Here is a 15,856-nt window from a genome sequence, read left to right as displayed (position 1 = left end):
CCCACCCAACCCCCTGAAATAGGCAGGGTGGCAGTGGTTGGGAGAGCACCCAGAAGAGGGGTGGAGAGGAAATGCTTGCTCAGATGGAATGATTGGGAAAATGTGTCAATGAATTCCACCCAATGTTTATTTGCATATGCAAAATCAACCTTTAGTTCCAAAATTAACCTTTAGTATTTTTTGGATCTTTCCCTTCCACCATTTATAAAATTACCATAGTTTATGAAACAGAACCAAATAGAAAACAGATAGCATATGTCTTGGGATGAAGGGCATGACATTACATGCTTGGAACAATGAGGAAAGAAATTTGTATGAAGGATTGATACTCGTGGCAATCAAACCATTCTGAGTACAAGCTGGCGTGTGGAGAAATGAGGGTAATGTAAACTTTGAAATCCGAGACAGTAAAAACTTCATGGGGACCTCATTTCCCTGTGTGGAACCACTGGAAATCACCACAATTGCCAATATTAGAGACACATCACAAAAGTACCGGTATTCCCTCTTTTGTGACAACTAGCCACTAAATGAGGGCAGAGTGTTTTGTCTTCTCTCTCCACACACCGCTCCCCTGTTAATCGACAACTCTGGTGGTGTGTGTGTGTGTGTGTCTTTGCTCTGACAATGAATTTTCCCAGAAGCATGTTTAGATCCCACCCTCCCTCTCTGGATCGTGCTTTTCTAAGCTTGGGATGCGTTACCTTAACGAACCACAAAGCTCCTTATCAGTCCTTCAAATTCTTCCTCTAAAAATGTTATTAATGGCTCTATTGAAGGGCTTGGTGAACTGCTGAGCCACCCACTGCTTGTACTGTGCTTATTACTTGATTGTTCTTTCTCTCTTATGTTCTGTCTTGCATTGCCTTGTGTTTTCAAATTTAGATTGTTAATTCCACGAGGCAGAGGCCTGGCTTTTCCTCCCAAAGTGTTTTAAGTGTGTTAAGTAGGTTAAATATCTTTTAGAGGTGATTGCGCAGTGGGGTCCTTGTTTATGATTGATGTTCCTAATAGCAATAATAATCCCTATAGCTAATAATGATAATAATCCATATAGCAGATTGGCATAATTGTGGTTTAAGATAAATCCCGCTCATTTTAATATACAGCAGCCTTAAGTACTTTCTGTTTGTTGCTTCCACAGCAATTTCAGGGAAGGAAAGAAACATATAAAGAAGTTCTTTTAGTTTTACCAATCTACATTACTTTTAACTTTTAAAAAACCTTTGTGTGTGTTTATATGTTGTGCTGATCTTTTTGTGTGTTTTAAATAATTGAGTGAGCAAATAAGAGAGAGTGCAATTAAGAAATTAAAAATGTAACAGATTGTAATATTCATATTTTCTTATAAATGTTTTAAAATGCAGGAGACACCCTACTTACAAAGCAAATTATGTCTGGGGGGAAAAGTGGTTTTTTGCCCTCTGCACTGTTTTTTGTTGTTGTCGACCTGACATAAATTCCATGACCAACAAAATGTTTTCGAACTGCTCTGTGCCCTCTCTCCACTGTGATAGGTGTTTTGGGTTTCAAGCTGCATTGTACAAAATGAAGGTCTGTGCTCTCCTTCCATTATAATGGGGAATCTAAACATGGTTGTAACTTTTGGGCCTTTTAAACAAAGTGGATAACATTTACAAGTGGCGGTGCCCCTCCAGGGTGGTTTACATCTGCCAAACTGCAGAAAAATAGGCTCATGGGATTTTTGTGGGGGAAGTAAAAGGGATTCACTTTCCTCATCCTTCATATTAGTGTCATATTTTCAGTGGGGGGAACAGGGGTTTGTCCCTTGCTCTTTCTTATCTTAAGATATTTAAGAGGTAGCCAAGTAGTGCCTATTCTTGCTTGTGTTCCGAAGCTTTGCAGCTTTACTCTGACCTTTCTAGTGCTATATCTTGCATATCTCCAATAGGCCCTAAAATGAAAGACTGTCTAGAAAGCTGTCTGTAAAGTTTTGAAGAGCTCTGGGTTTGCTTGGGTTTTCCCCTTCAAAAAAAGAACAGTGCAGAACTTAAAAACAGACAAATTTAAATGGATCTTTTAGCTTAAAAAATAAATAAATCCTCTGCTGTGCTTTAACAACAACAACAACAACAACAACAACAACAACAACAACAACAATAATAATCTGGCACACTTCAGCATTCATTCATTTTGGGCAGGCTTACTTCCTGCAAAACCATAAATACAACAAATATAGCTATATGTTACAGAAGTATTGAATAAGTATAGAAACATGATGCTTTGGATGGGAGGAAAAGAACCCCAAATCACGCAAGTTTGGCTCATGATTTGTCTCTTATACAGACCTCCTACTCAATATATTAGCCCACTGGGCACAGCTTCAACAGTTAAAACAGTACCATGTCCTGGCAATTGAGGCAGAGTAATGGCTAAGCTTACATGAATATTCGAAGTTGCCTTGTACTGCATACACATTTGTCCTGTATGGGCTACTTGGCCTTGTAGGATTGGACTACTCAAGGATTTTATTCAGAACACATTTTTCAACAAATCCACTTGTTCTACATCTCCTAGGCTACACACTTATCATTCAGTTTTAAGACTTCTCTGAATTTTTAAAATACAGTTCTCAGTTGGAAAAAAGCCCTATGTAAAAGAGTAGAAAATGTGTATTTTATGTTTAAATGCCGACAAACATGCACTCTTTCAGGTAAAATGTAAGCAAAAATAAGTTTTTGTTGCAACATTAAAAGATGCAAATTTTCATCCTTTTGAAAAATCACAGAATGATGCAAAAACAGTACAAATTGGACTTATTAAGTGAGACAGACTGGGAAAAAGCTAATTCATCCCTCCTTATTTCAGGACTCCCCAATATATTTCACAGCCTTGCTACCTGAGATACCTTAAAATTCAGATTATGAGTATTCAACCTTAAGTATGCAAAGTGTATGTTCTGCCACTGAGCTGTGGGGATCAATTGCCTCCCTGTTTGCCTCCATGGGACAGGGGACTGCAATTCTCCCCCCCCCCCCAAGAGGGGTGCTTGGGGCGTTTTGCACAAGCACTCAGGGATAAAATGAGTGCTGGAACAGCAGCACCAGATCTTATGATCTCCTGTGCAGCGAAGCACAGATTCAGGCTGTCAACAAAATCCATCATATAAATAAATATTAAGTGCTGAGTAAAGCCAGGTAAAGGCAGAAGTTTCCATAATGAAAAGGGCCAGATGTTATTCAGAGCTGGCTTAAATGGACAACCTTGCAATCTTTTGTCCCTGTAACTTAAGTGAATTGTAGGTCTCTTGGGTTCACACACATCACAGCAATCAAGTTTATTTTTCTGAACAAAATAAATCCTACGTACCATTGTCAGCATTTCAGATGTTCAGAAGAATCAATGCTTTCTCAAAAGTAAAATGCCCAGAGAAGAAAAACAAATCCCCTTGAAAGGGGGTGATAAACTGTATCAGTGACAGCAAGAACGGAAACATTCTTCATTGACTTTCTCTGCATCCCAGAGCAGAATTCAGTGAATAAGTTAGCAAGGAATATAAACACATTTTTAATGGGTGAGAATGTGGATTGCATTTGAAATGCCATGTTTTCCAGTGTGATTCTGTAAATTATAGAAAATTATACCATGTGGTGACAGCAGATGAAATTAATGAGCTTAATTTCTTAAGCAACAGAGACAGCTCCAGTCAAGGTGGCAATGGCATTCAATATTTCTATTGATCTTGGCACCATGGCCTAGGTGTCAGGCAGTGGTGGGGCATGGGGTGGAGTCAGTCTCCCAGCACTGGTGTCACTGCTGTTTACCTGGATGGGGACGGGGAGGGGGCAGAGGTACTGTAATAGTAATGGTATTGTTTGTAGTTGTTTCATTATCTTATGTGAAGTTAATATTTGCATTGCTTTGATGTTGCCTTTATCGCTGTGGACTTTCTTGAGGCCCCTTTGTGTGGAAAGGTAAAATAGAATAAACAAGTGGCTTAATAACATTACAATTATTCTGTGATCACATTTTCTGTTGCAGAGCATATAAGAAGCAAGACATGGCTGCAACAAAGAGTGGTCAGCGCTATCCTTTTGTTAGAATGGTTCTGGCACTAGCCAAACACCAGGAAACCACAGGCAAAATAGTGTGACACCAAAGTAAACAATATTTAGGGAGCAATCTTTACAGAGTGGCATGGTCATCACAGCACCTGTTGTCCTGGGGTGGAGCAGGCAGATCACCACACTGACCTGGAGCTGGTGCAGCAACCAGGCCTGAAGGGGGCACAGTGTTGCCACATGGCAGCTGTGGGGCTGGCTTGGGATTCAATGGATTCTGAACAAGTTCAGCTCTGCTCTCTCCCTGCCCTGGAAATTCCTGTTTCATGTCTTTCTGTTGACTGCTACTGGTAGCACTTTCATCTGTCCACACATTTGGCAGGTGGAAGGGGGAGCTGCATGCTGGTGAAGTTGTGTGGACATCTCTTTCCAGGCAGTAGCTGCTATAGAGCCAACAGAAATTCACAAGGCTTGGTAGTGGTGGTGGGAGATACTTCTGCCCAATCTAACCTTCCTTCCCTATCCAGCACAAAGGGAGCTTGGGTTCCTCTGTAATTCATACGGATACCACTTTTACATGCATTCGCACATAAATCGACTGCTTCTCATTTCCATATTATTATTATTATTATTATTATTATTATTATTATTATTATTATTAAGCTGCACAAAAATACTATTTAAATACACATTTATAAATATATTTTCTTTCAAAATATGGCCCTCTAAATGCATTTTGAAATACTTAAATAGGTTTTGGGTGTTGCTGTTATTGTTGCAACATGCAAAAGCCCGTGAAGAAAAAATTCCAATCTACACCTCAATCTGTAAATTGCAGATCAGGTCAGTTTGTATTCACTTGAGCAGAGATCGATTTTCTGAAGCATTTTTAAAGCGCTAGTTTGAAGAGGCTGAATACCCCTCACTTGTAACATCCCACCCCACTTCAGAATTATTTTTGCATTAATGAACAGTTTCCATTTGTCAGAACAAAAAAATTCCTTCCAGTAGCAAGGAAGGAATTTTTTTTTTGGTTTTTGTTTGTTTGTTTTTGTTTTGTTTTGACTATGGCAGACCAACATGGCTACCTATCTGTAACTGGATCCATTTGTCAGAGTTAGTGCAGGGATTGTGGCAATTGGACTCATTGCCAGGCTTACTCTCCTTCGGGGTATCTTACATTATTACAAATTTTGTCTAATTTTATGTATGCAAAGAGGGCTATGAGATTAGCAAGTCTTAACTTAAAGCTACCCATATTAACAATGCACAGGCTTTATTGCTTTCTGAAATAACAAATAATAACTGCTCAAAATGTGGCAGCTAAAATTAAAAGAAAACCTTGCAAGTTGTTTTCCTGTTTGGGCCCAATTCCCACACAAAATGCATTTAGCAAAAAGAGCAGGGCATCGGTAGCTATTGCTTTGGGGTTCTGCTAGCTTCAGCAAACTGTGGAAAGCATTTCGGCTTGTACAAAACTGGAGGAAAGACACACTAAACAAAAGATCTGGCCACACGAAAAAGCTTCCCATTAATCCTGTCACCAAAGGGCTCTCCTTTATCATTCACATTTTACATTTGTATCCCAGGCTAGGCAACTTCTATAATCACTGGATAACATTCCCCTTCATTTCAAACAGTGATCTTAGATCCCATTAGCATTTATCACATAGCTGGAATGTCTTCTTGCACTCCCAGAGGTGGTGGCTATGCCAGAGGTACTAGGGAGCCTAATAAGCTTTCTTGTTGGCTAATAAGTTGCCCGAGGCAAACACAAGCCGTCTTTAGCTTCTAACCTAGCTTGTGCAGTGATAGATGCTACTGATGGAGTGGCTTAACGCAGAGGAATGCTCTTAACATGCCTTAAAAAATGTATTCCCTCTGTTTTCTTTCTTGAAGCTTTGGTTTCCAGTAATGGCCTAGAAATGTTCTAGCGCACCCTAGTTGTAAGCATTACCCCACCCAATGACACTGAAGAAGATACTGCTATTTAGATTGCAGGGTTTTGTTTTGTTTTAGAACTGTCATCCAGCAATAGAACCTGTTGTTTGTTGCAATGACAAAACAAAAAGACAAAAATGGTCTATCACCATTCTTGGTTCCCCAACACTTCATACACCCTCGCCTGGGATAATCTCTACACAGTATTCAAATGCCTTTTCTGTGAAATGGTGCTTCTTTACACATTACAAAATCCCCATAGGAAAGGAACTTGAATTAGTGAAAATGTATAAGACATGTAATAAGTGTTGGAAATGTAAAGATAAAGAAAGCTCTTTTTACCATATGTGGTGGGAATGTAAGAAAGTGAAAGGCTTCTGGGAAATGATATATAATGAATTGAAGAAGATACTAAAATACTACATTTATAAAGAAACCAGAAGCCTTTCTGCTAGGAATTTTAGGAAATGAGATAAAGAGAAAGGACAGTAAATTTTTCCAATATGCAGTGACAGCTGCAAGAGTGTTACTGGCTCAGAAATGGAAACAACAGGAAATACCGACGATGGAAGAATGGGGAATGAAGCTGAGTTGGATAAATTGACTGGGAAGATTAGATATCTAAGAGACCAAAAGTTCATCGAGGACTGGGGAAAATTTGTGGGATATCTGAAAAGTATAAGTGAGGGACAGATAACGCTAGAGGGATTTAAAGAAGCATTGTGAAATATGAGAAGTATTGTTAAAAGGGAATAGAAAAAGAAAGTCTCAAATAATGACAATACAAACCTAAGGAATGCATAACTTAAATAATGACTATGAACGATTTACGGAAAAGCTGAAGGAAGTCCAGAAAAGTCCAGAAATTGGAAAAATCCAATTTGTGAAAAATTGGATGTGAAATTATTGTGTGTGTGTTTTTTTGTTGTAAATTAATAAAAATTATTTTTTTAAAAAAGGAAAGGAACTTGAATATTGCATAGGGATTGTTGTTATGTGAGCAGTGTTTCAGTAGTGGCGCCCTAGATTTGGAACACTCTTTGCTCTGAGATGCAGGATTGTTGAGTTTTGGGCACCAATTCTTCACTTAAACTCCTTGGAATTTAATATCAGATTGGGTGGTTGTGCATTGTAATTAAGTTGCAATTTTATTGGTTTCTATTCTCTACTGTTGTTATGTATACAGATGTTACTCTCAACTTAATCCATCAGTTCTGGTTTCTCTTAATTTCTAATTTTCCTACTCTTAAAACTCAGTTTTCCACATTTTCTCATCACCTTGTATTTTTTAAAGTCCTCATAAAAATTTGTTAACATTTTTGCGCATGTTTCTCCCAACATACATATTTTTGCATGTGAATTTACCTAATATACACATATTCACAAAGCAAATTTCATGATTTTTTCAATAAGACATGCATTTTTGAATCTGCACTTTATCCTGGTATATGCATTCTGTACACATCATTTGAATGAAGACCAGCACTGAAAATTAAGAGAAGTGTGCATTTTGAAGAACAGCTGTGTTTTGGTTCAACATATTTCCCCCCAAAATGTTAATTAGGTAGGTTCACCTTGAAGTGAGAACCAAATGCCTTCCTCATCACTACCCTCTTTCAAATTTGGTGGTATAAAAGAAAAACCAGCTCCTTCAAGACTGATTACAGCTCAGTGGCACAATGCTATTTTAAACTACTTCCCATTGAATGAAAATCTCTTGGTGAATCTTCTTAGTTGCGTATTGTAAGAGCCTGAAGCTAAGCATGAGTTTGTTATTAGAGATAAAGCATGCTACAACCAGAATAAGCAGCATTGTGATCGGAATTCAGAGGGTTTAGCAAAATTGGATCGACTTGCCACTTACGAGCAAAAAGCCACAAGCAAGGGAGGAAAGCCCAAAAGGTCATCGTAAATGATACTACAAGATCATTTTACTGACCTTGGCTTTTAACGGCCTGAACCTAATTAGCAATCCGATTGTAGCTGAAGGCAGCTGCACATTTCCTTCTGCAGATCATGCAAATCCTGAGCAGGTTCTTAGGATATGAAGTAGCAAAATACCACATCAGCCTGAAATTCTGTTGTAGGATCTATACACCCAACTGATGCTTGATATATATTGTCTAATCAGAAGGAATGCAAATGTCCTTGGAGCAGTGTATAAAATATTAGCTGTTTTCACAAGTTAAGCTCTTAAATAGTTTAGTATTTTCCACAACAGTAAATGGAAATGGGGGAAAAAAACCTGCACTGAGTTGACTGGACTGCTTTGAAAACAATATGTACACTATCCTTTGTGAAAAAAATATGTATTTCCCAAAGTATAAAGGGGAGAATTTGTGGCACTTATGAAAATACCTGCACGTTTTAAAAGGCTGAGGAATATTATACACAATCTGACTAGGACAGTCTTAACCTGCAGTGGTAACAAAAAATGGGGGATAGCTTTACTGATTACGCACACTCATTTAAATCAAAGGTGCTCAGTAAACTATGTATGCAAATAATCATAGACTTGTAAAATTGGAAGGGACCACAACAGTTCAACAACCTGCAGTTCTGGAATCTTTTTGCCCAACATGGGGATCAAACCCATGGCCTTGAGCTTAAGAGTCTCATGCTGTACCAGCTGAGCTATCTCAATATGCAACATTGAGGAAGAGCCAGAGTTCAACAAATTATGCATTGCATTCTTACCACACAGCCAATGACCATACCTTCCCTAATAGACAGGGACACACAATGAAGGCATCATTGGCCTCTAGCTCTGTAATGCTTATCAGGGGTGAGTATTTTTGTTTCTGGGTTGCTGGGGAAGAACTATGCCTCAGGGCCCATCTGAAACATAGATTTAAAGCAGTATCATGCCACTTTGTGGCTTCCCCCAAAGAATCCTGGGAACTGAATTTTGTTGAGGGTGCTGAGAATTCTCAGGAGACCTCTATTCGACACAAAGAGCTACAATTCCGAGAGTTCCCTGGGAAAGAGGGCTTGACTTTGAACTCTGAGAAGTGTAGTTCTGTGAGAGGAATAGGGGTCTAACAAACCACGGGTGCCAGGATTCTTTGGGGAAAGTCATGACATTTTAAAGTGGTATGATGGTAAACAGTTTAAAAACATTTTAAACTGGTAGCAGTGGCGTAGCGTGGGTTGTCAGCACCCGGGGCAAGGCAAGTAATTTGCACCCCCTAACGCATGGATTTGCGCCCCCTAACCCTAACACCCAGATGTTGCAGGCGGCCCCCCCTGCACCCCCATGCTACGCCACTGACTGGTAGTGGTGGGGCCTGTTCTGGCAGGTCTTCCCACTTTTCCAAACCAGATAAAAGATAGATCTGTGCATGTAGTTGTCTGCTTTCAGTAGGACAAGCCTCAAAGAGCCCTGAGTACTTCAGTGAACCACTTACTAATCCATGAACAGTTTTCCTAACTTTTTTGGGGTATATTTCTGGACTTGTGAAGCCTCTTTCTATTTTTCCTGAACTAGAGTGCTTGCAAGAAATCTCATAAGATACGTTCACACTATGTTTTTGCAGTGCGTTGATGGAAAGTGCATTAATGGAACATTAAGATGGGGAAGAGAAGTTGGGGGATCATGCGGGATCAGAAGAGAGATCCCTAGGCCTGCCAGTCTCCCTAGTAGAAAAAGGTTGTTTAATTATGTTACTGTATGCAAATGTTTGCATGTTTAGAAAAGAAGTAGCACCTGACTTGAAGAGTAGGCATAGAAGAAAATATGTGATGCTTAAAAAATGTGAATTTTGAAGCACCCTTCATAAATGGATTTTCAGCAGCATCTACATTTACATGGACCTGCCAGAACTCTCAGCACCTCAGTTCCCAGGATTTTTTGGGGAAGCCACAACTGTTCAAAGTGCCATAATACTGCTTTAAATCCAGTGCTTTTTTCTGGGGGTACGCAGGGGTACACATACCCCTAAACATTTTGTGCATCTAACGGAAGAAGAAACTTTTTTTAAAAAAAATTAGTTTATTCTCTAGCATAGTAAATCGTCAGTTCCATTGAATAGCACAGTGACTCATCAGTTCCATTACTACCCCTGATGGCGACCTCATTTCCTGTCACGGTGCTTCCTGAGTCTCAGATGGAAGCGAGCGTTTAACATTTTTTAAGAAAGAAAAAAAACACTGTTTACATCTATAGTGAAGCTGCAGCCTTAGGTATGGATTTCCTCCTGCAACCCTGAAGGAAAGCAGTCATCCCTATCCAGCAGGAGAAGTCTACATACAAAAGTAGACTTCCATGTGTGTTCCTGATGCCTACCACCTCCTGCATAGAAATGCAGGGGAAGCCCTCTTTGAGTTGGCTGGGAATGTAGTTTATTTTTCATTATGCACTTGGGTCACTATTGGTTACATGTGTGGATAACTGCTTATGATTACAGCTGGTTCAGCGTCTATAACCAAAAGGCAACTTTGTTTACTTTGTCACGTTAAGCTATCTTCCAGACTAAGTTCTGAACTTCAGAAAAGTTAATGAGAGCGCGAGAGAGGAAAGAATGAACAAAGGAAACCTTTGGTGCATCTGACAGCACAATCTTTACCCCCCCCCTTCCAAATGCTGATGTTCCTCTGTGCTGGAGAACACTTATCAATATTAAGGAGTACATGGGAGAGAAGAAAAAGGCAGAAGCAAAACAGAACATTTAACAAGAGTGTAATTTAGCCTGTTGGCAAGTGCTTCAAGTCTGCTTCATGAAAAATTACTCGCACAATGGTGTGACTGGGTTTCTGGGCTTCCATGCATAAATCATAGTATTGATTCAATGTGAATATCAAGCATATTCAGGTGTATAACTGCATGTGGGCAGAGTTAAAGCAGGAGCGTGGAAATTGGAGAGGAAAAAACACCCTCCCCTGTTGCTTCTAGAAGCCTTGCTACAACAATCGAACAGCTAGACTGTGTGCAGATTGTTAATTAAAACATACTGGTAACCACCTTCTGCAGAATTCTCATGAAAGCTTCCAAGCAGGAGAGAACCTATAAGCAGAATATTTTCATCCTATTTTTAGGGCTGGATTTTATTCTTTTAAAAAGGGGGAGGAGAGAAGAGGAATTTATATTTGCGGAGAGATTAATGAAACTAAAGAGAGGGAGAGCTATACTTAATTTTGTTTGAAGGCAAACCTCAATAAGAGCAGACACTGGGGGCCAAACTGCATGTTATCAAGTGTGTAGCTACCTTTTTTTGGTTTTTTCTTTAGTTAATTATTGAGACCACAGTGTGTGGGAAGGAGAGGTTTATCCCTTCCCTTCCCAGCCAGGATATATAATAGCATGGGGGATGGAGATGAGTTTTTCATCCCAATTGTGGCTGCACAGTGTTGTCACAATAATAACCAGGGTCCCCTGCACCTTCAATTAATTAAAGGAAAATAGAAACTGACAGAGCAGCCTGTTTCATTCACAGTGGTCCATTTTGAGAAGATGTTTTCTTTGAACTCACAACAAGTTTGCATCTAAATTATATTCCGTTTGTATGCACTTTTTATGTAAAATACACACTTTTCAATGCTTCCAGTGTTCATATATAGAATACACATTTTGTACACTTCTTAAAATGAAAAATGCTATTTTGTGTGTGCACTATTTGAAGACACAAACGCTCGTGGTGTAGTGGTTAGAGGCTCCAGCTAGGACCTGGGGGACCAGGGTTCAAATACCTACTTGGCCATGAAGCTCACTTGGGGCAACATTACCTCTCAGCCTAACTCACCTCACAGGGTTGTTGTGGGGATCAGTTGAGGAAAGGAAGAGCCATGTATCCTAACTTGTGCTCTGTGGAAGAAAAGGCAGTGTACAAATATGAACAAACAAACAAACTATGGCTATGTAAACATTATCAGCTTGAAATGCAGTCAGTTCATTTCCTCCTGGGGCATTGCAAGTCTCTTTCTTTCATTGCTGTACAGACCGGGGTGGAGGGGATGTCTTCACCCAATGCCCATTCCTTGATTTGTTTCTCTCTGCTGAATTTCAATTCACTGAAATTGTCATCTGCACATGTTCAACAGATGTCTGAAAGGTACGCACCTGCAGCTTCCATTTTCAAATCAGCAGAACCCGGCTTTAGCAGAAGTGCATCAAACAGGAGTATTTCTTCAGAAGCTACAGAATAAGACCTGTGGATTGTGGCCTATGTAGTTTGTGCTCATCTTCGAGTAACAGGTGCAGAAGCAAGCTGGAGTAAGCATTAATGTGTACACAGCCTGTGTACACATCTGAACAAAATATGAAGTGATCTGATGAGGAATTGCTTTCCAACCTGCAAGCAACTTCCGAGTTTTGGATTGGGTCTATCTGCTGCAAAAACAACAGCAGCAGCAACAGCAACAGCACCACCACCACCAACACCAACAAATTAAATTCCTCTGCTGGAACATTACTATGGCCTTGACATGTATGTAGTAATATAAACTGGGGGGGGGGGGAAATGGGCATGAATGGAGCTGCCAAAGTTAAGCACCTTCAACAATGCAATCCTGGAAGTAAACCCCACTGAACACAGTGGTACCTACTTCTGAGGAACCATGCATAAGATTGCATTGTAAGGATATTTAAATAGTATTTAACAGAATAGCTTTTCTAAACATATCTTCTGCTGCAATCATTGAGACTTGAAAGCACTACATTTTACCTGGTTTCTGCTTGATAGCTTTTAAATTAAAAGCTTGAAAACTAAGGACCATTGTCTTCTGTGTGACATGTAAGTAGGCCTATTGTCTTACTTACTGTAATATCTATAACGGCTCAAAGTTGCTCCTCTGTCCTGAAAAATTTAAACACAGTTTTGTAAAGCTAAGTATCCAGCTGCCATAAGTTGTGCTTCAGTTCTGCTACTGAGAGATCTTACTTGTAATCAAGCTGGGATTTGTTCAGTGCTTTTTTTCACGGGGTACTCAAGGGTACGGAGTACCAGCACCTCTCTTTTTTGGTTGTTGTTAAAAAGTGTGGCACATACTGTAACAACTTCATGATGAGATCCGGCACTTATTCTTTCTAGAAAGAAGCACTGGGTTTGTTTTATGTCACATGCTTTGCTTGCTCTCAGATGTCCTCTACAATTTAGTGCCTGACACTAATACATTTGGGATAGAATATGCAGAATATGTGGATCAGAAGGTCGGCGGTTCAAATTCCCACAACGGGGTGAGCTCCTGTTGTTGGGTCCCAGCTCCTGCCAACCTAGCAGTTCGAAAACACACCAGAAGTGCAAGTAGATCAATAGGTACCACTGCGGCGGGAAGGAAAATGGTGTTTCCGTGTGCTGCTGGCCACATGACGCAGAAATACTGTCTGTGGACAAATGCCGGCTCCCTCGGCCTGTAAAGCGGGATGAGCGCCGCAACCTCAGAGTTGTTCGTGACTGGACTTAACTGTCAGAGGTCCTTTACCTTTACCTTTATGCAGTATCTTAATTCTGATATGCACAGTTATGGCATGTCTTAAAAGAGCTCAGGAGTTTTCACTTTGCTTCTGCTTTTGGAAACTTCTTGAATGGGCCTGGGTGTCATTACTTTACATTGGAAAAAAGTTGTGCAAGAGAGATATCAAGGATTGTATTGCTATTCTGAATAGCATTACAATAGAAAGCCAAGGACACTGAAATAAATACAGAGGACACCAGTCAATTGCATGGGCATGCCACGGTTTCCTCATTCTCTATCCCCATCCATCTCTCAATATTTTTTCAATGGGGAAATTATGCAGCAGGCGTAGAGTTGATGAACATGCCTTCGGATCACTCGCCATTAAGCAATAGACACTGAGGCTCTGACTAAAGTAAAATGAGGTATTTACAATAGCCAAGTTTCTCACAGGAAGATAAAGCCCACATTTATATGCACTGGGATGTTTCTCAAGCATCACTTTGCACTGAAAGGAATTCTAAACTCAGTCCAAACAGTTCTGCCTCTCCTACTTTGTTTTATTCTTCCCCAAATACCACCTACTTGCAGAGGGCTATTCTCGTGCAATCTTGCTCAGTTTCATACCTTGTGAATAATGGAAGGATAGAAAGGATTGGGTATGAAAACAAATATTACGTTAGAATGGCCCCTTATTCGTATTTATTTGTTTAAATGGATAGTGTGTTTGGAATAGGGAGGTTAAAAATACAAGGATATTCAAGGCAGACGTCACATGTTACACTGAACTGGGATCGAAGGGCAGATGGCTGTTGCATTCTTCTTATATTGCCCTCCCGGATCCCAGCCTTGCAAAGTGATGTAGGCAGAGATTAGGAACAGTCAGCACAGTTGCATTCCTGAAGCACAACTGTATGACTCTGACCATTTCAGAATTGGGAAAGAATTGACTGAGATATAACATGCAATGGATGGAAGATGGCTTTAAAAGAGGATTAGGCAAATTAATGGAGTATAAGGCTAGCCATAATGGCTGCATTCTCCCTCCACTGTCAAGAGGCCGCATGCCTCTGAACACCAGATGCTGGGAACTACAGGTAGGAAGGATGCTTTTGCACACAGTTTCCACTTGAGGGTTACCCATGGTATTCTGGTTTATCACTGTGAGACAGACTAGATGGGTCTTAGGCCTGATCCAGCAGGCTCTTATGTTACTAGGAGGAAATAGATGTCAAGAAAGTTTGGGGAGTACCAACTTCAAAGGAAAACTGGAGCTGCCGCCCACCTTTATAGTTCCATTTTCCTTCCCCTCATTTGATGGACATCTTGTTAGCTCATTCCATATTATAACAAGATCTGTTTTACTGAAACTGCTATTATATAAAAATTAATCTCTAATGAACATAACTGTCAAAATGCTATTTTCATAAAGTAATCCCCCCAAAGGCTGCATAATTGGTGAATTTCAGAAAGGGAACTATGGGCAGCAAGCATGTTGCAGATTGTGCTCCATGTCTGTAAATATAGCCTCTGCAGGGGACAGTGTTTGAGAGAAGCCGATGGGGGAAGTTGTGGGATCTCTCCCTGTCAAAATGGAAATTTCCAAGAACTTTAGGGAACAATTTGGATTCCCTTCCCTCTCAGCCAATTTCTTCAGCTGCCTGACATGGGAATTGCAGACTGGTATCTCCAGAAGTTCAGGTTTTATGTAGGGAGATTTTAACTAAAACAATATCCAGGCCCCTATTCAGATTAGGTCTGCTGCACTAAACCCTTAATAATAAATATTAATTAAATGCTAAGGCCATTCTAATTTCATTATATGAATGTAGTTCTTTCCCAAAAAGATGAAGGAACGGAAGGCTCAGTTAGGGAATTATATTTTATTATTACAAGTATTAGCCACTCCGCAGAAAGATTTTCAATCAATGTCATGCTATCCTTGTCATCTTGAGATTAGTATGCAATTTATTTTCCATCTGGCTACTAAGCACATTACTAAACTTTATGGGTGGATAGATCAAGAATGTGAAACAGCATCATATCTGGGTTATTTTCAGTAGAGATGTGGCCAGAGGCAGTGGAATTTTATGTATCAAAACTCTCAATTCTGCAGCTGGAATAAACAATGCTAATTATAAGAATCAGCTTTGTTCATTCCAGCTGTATTTATAGCGCTGGTGCAAGAGTTTTGAAGCATCTGAATCTTATCCAGTACCAATGTTATTAGCTCTTAATGATCAGGTTGCTTACAGTCAAACGAGACTCCTGAGACAAAGGCATCCTAAGGTAGAACCATGTGATCTGTTACCAATCAATTTGAATGGTGATGATTTCATCTGATTCACTAATAGGTAATTCTGGTAAAAGACTTTAAACGGCATCTCACCATACATTACCATATGATAACAGCTTCAAACAGGCAGACACCAATTGTGATAACCATATTATCCACATGACAATTGTACGTATCTGAATCAATCTGTGATCAGGATCCCTACCTT

This window comes from Podarcis gaigeae (assembly GCF_964106915.1).
Source record: "Podarcis gaigeae genome assembly, chromosome: 6".
In the NCBI taxonomy this organism is placed as follows: Eukaryota; Metazoa; Chordata; class Lepidosauria; order Squamata; family Lacertidae; genus Podarcis; species Podarcis gaigeae.
The sequence above is the reverse complement of the archived record's forward strand: the minus strand, read 5'-3'. Positions refer to the sequence as shown.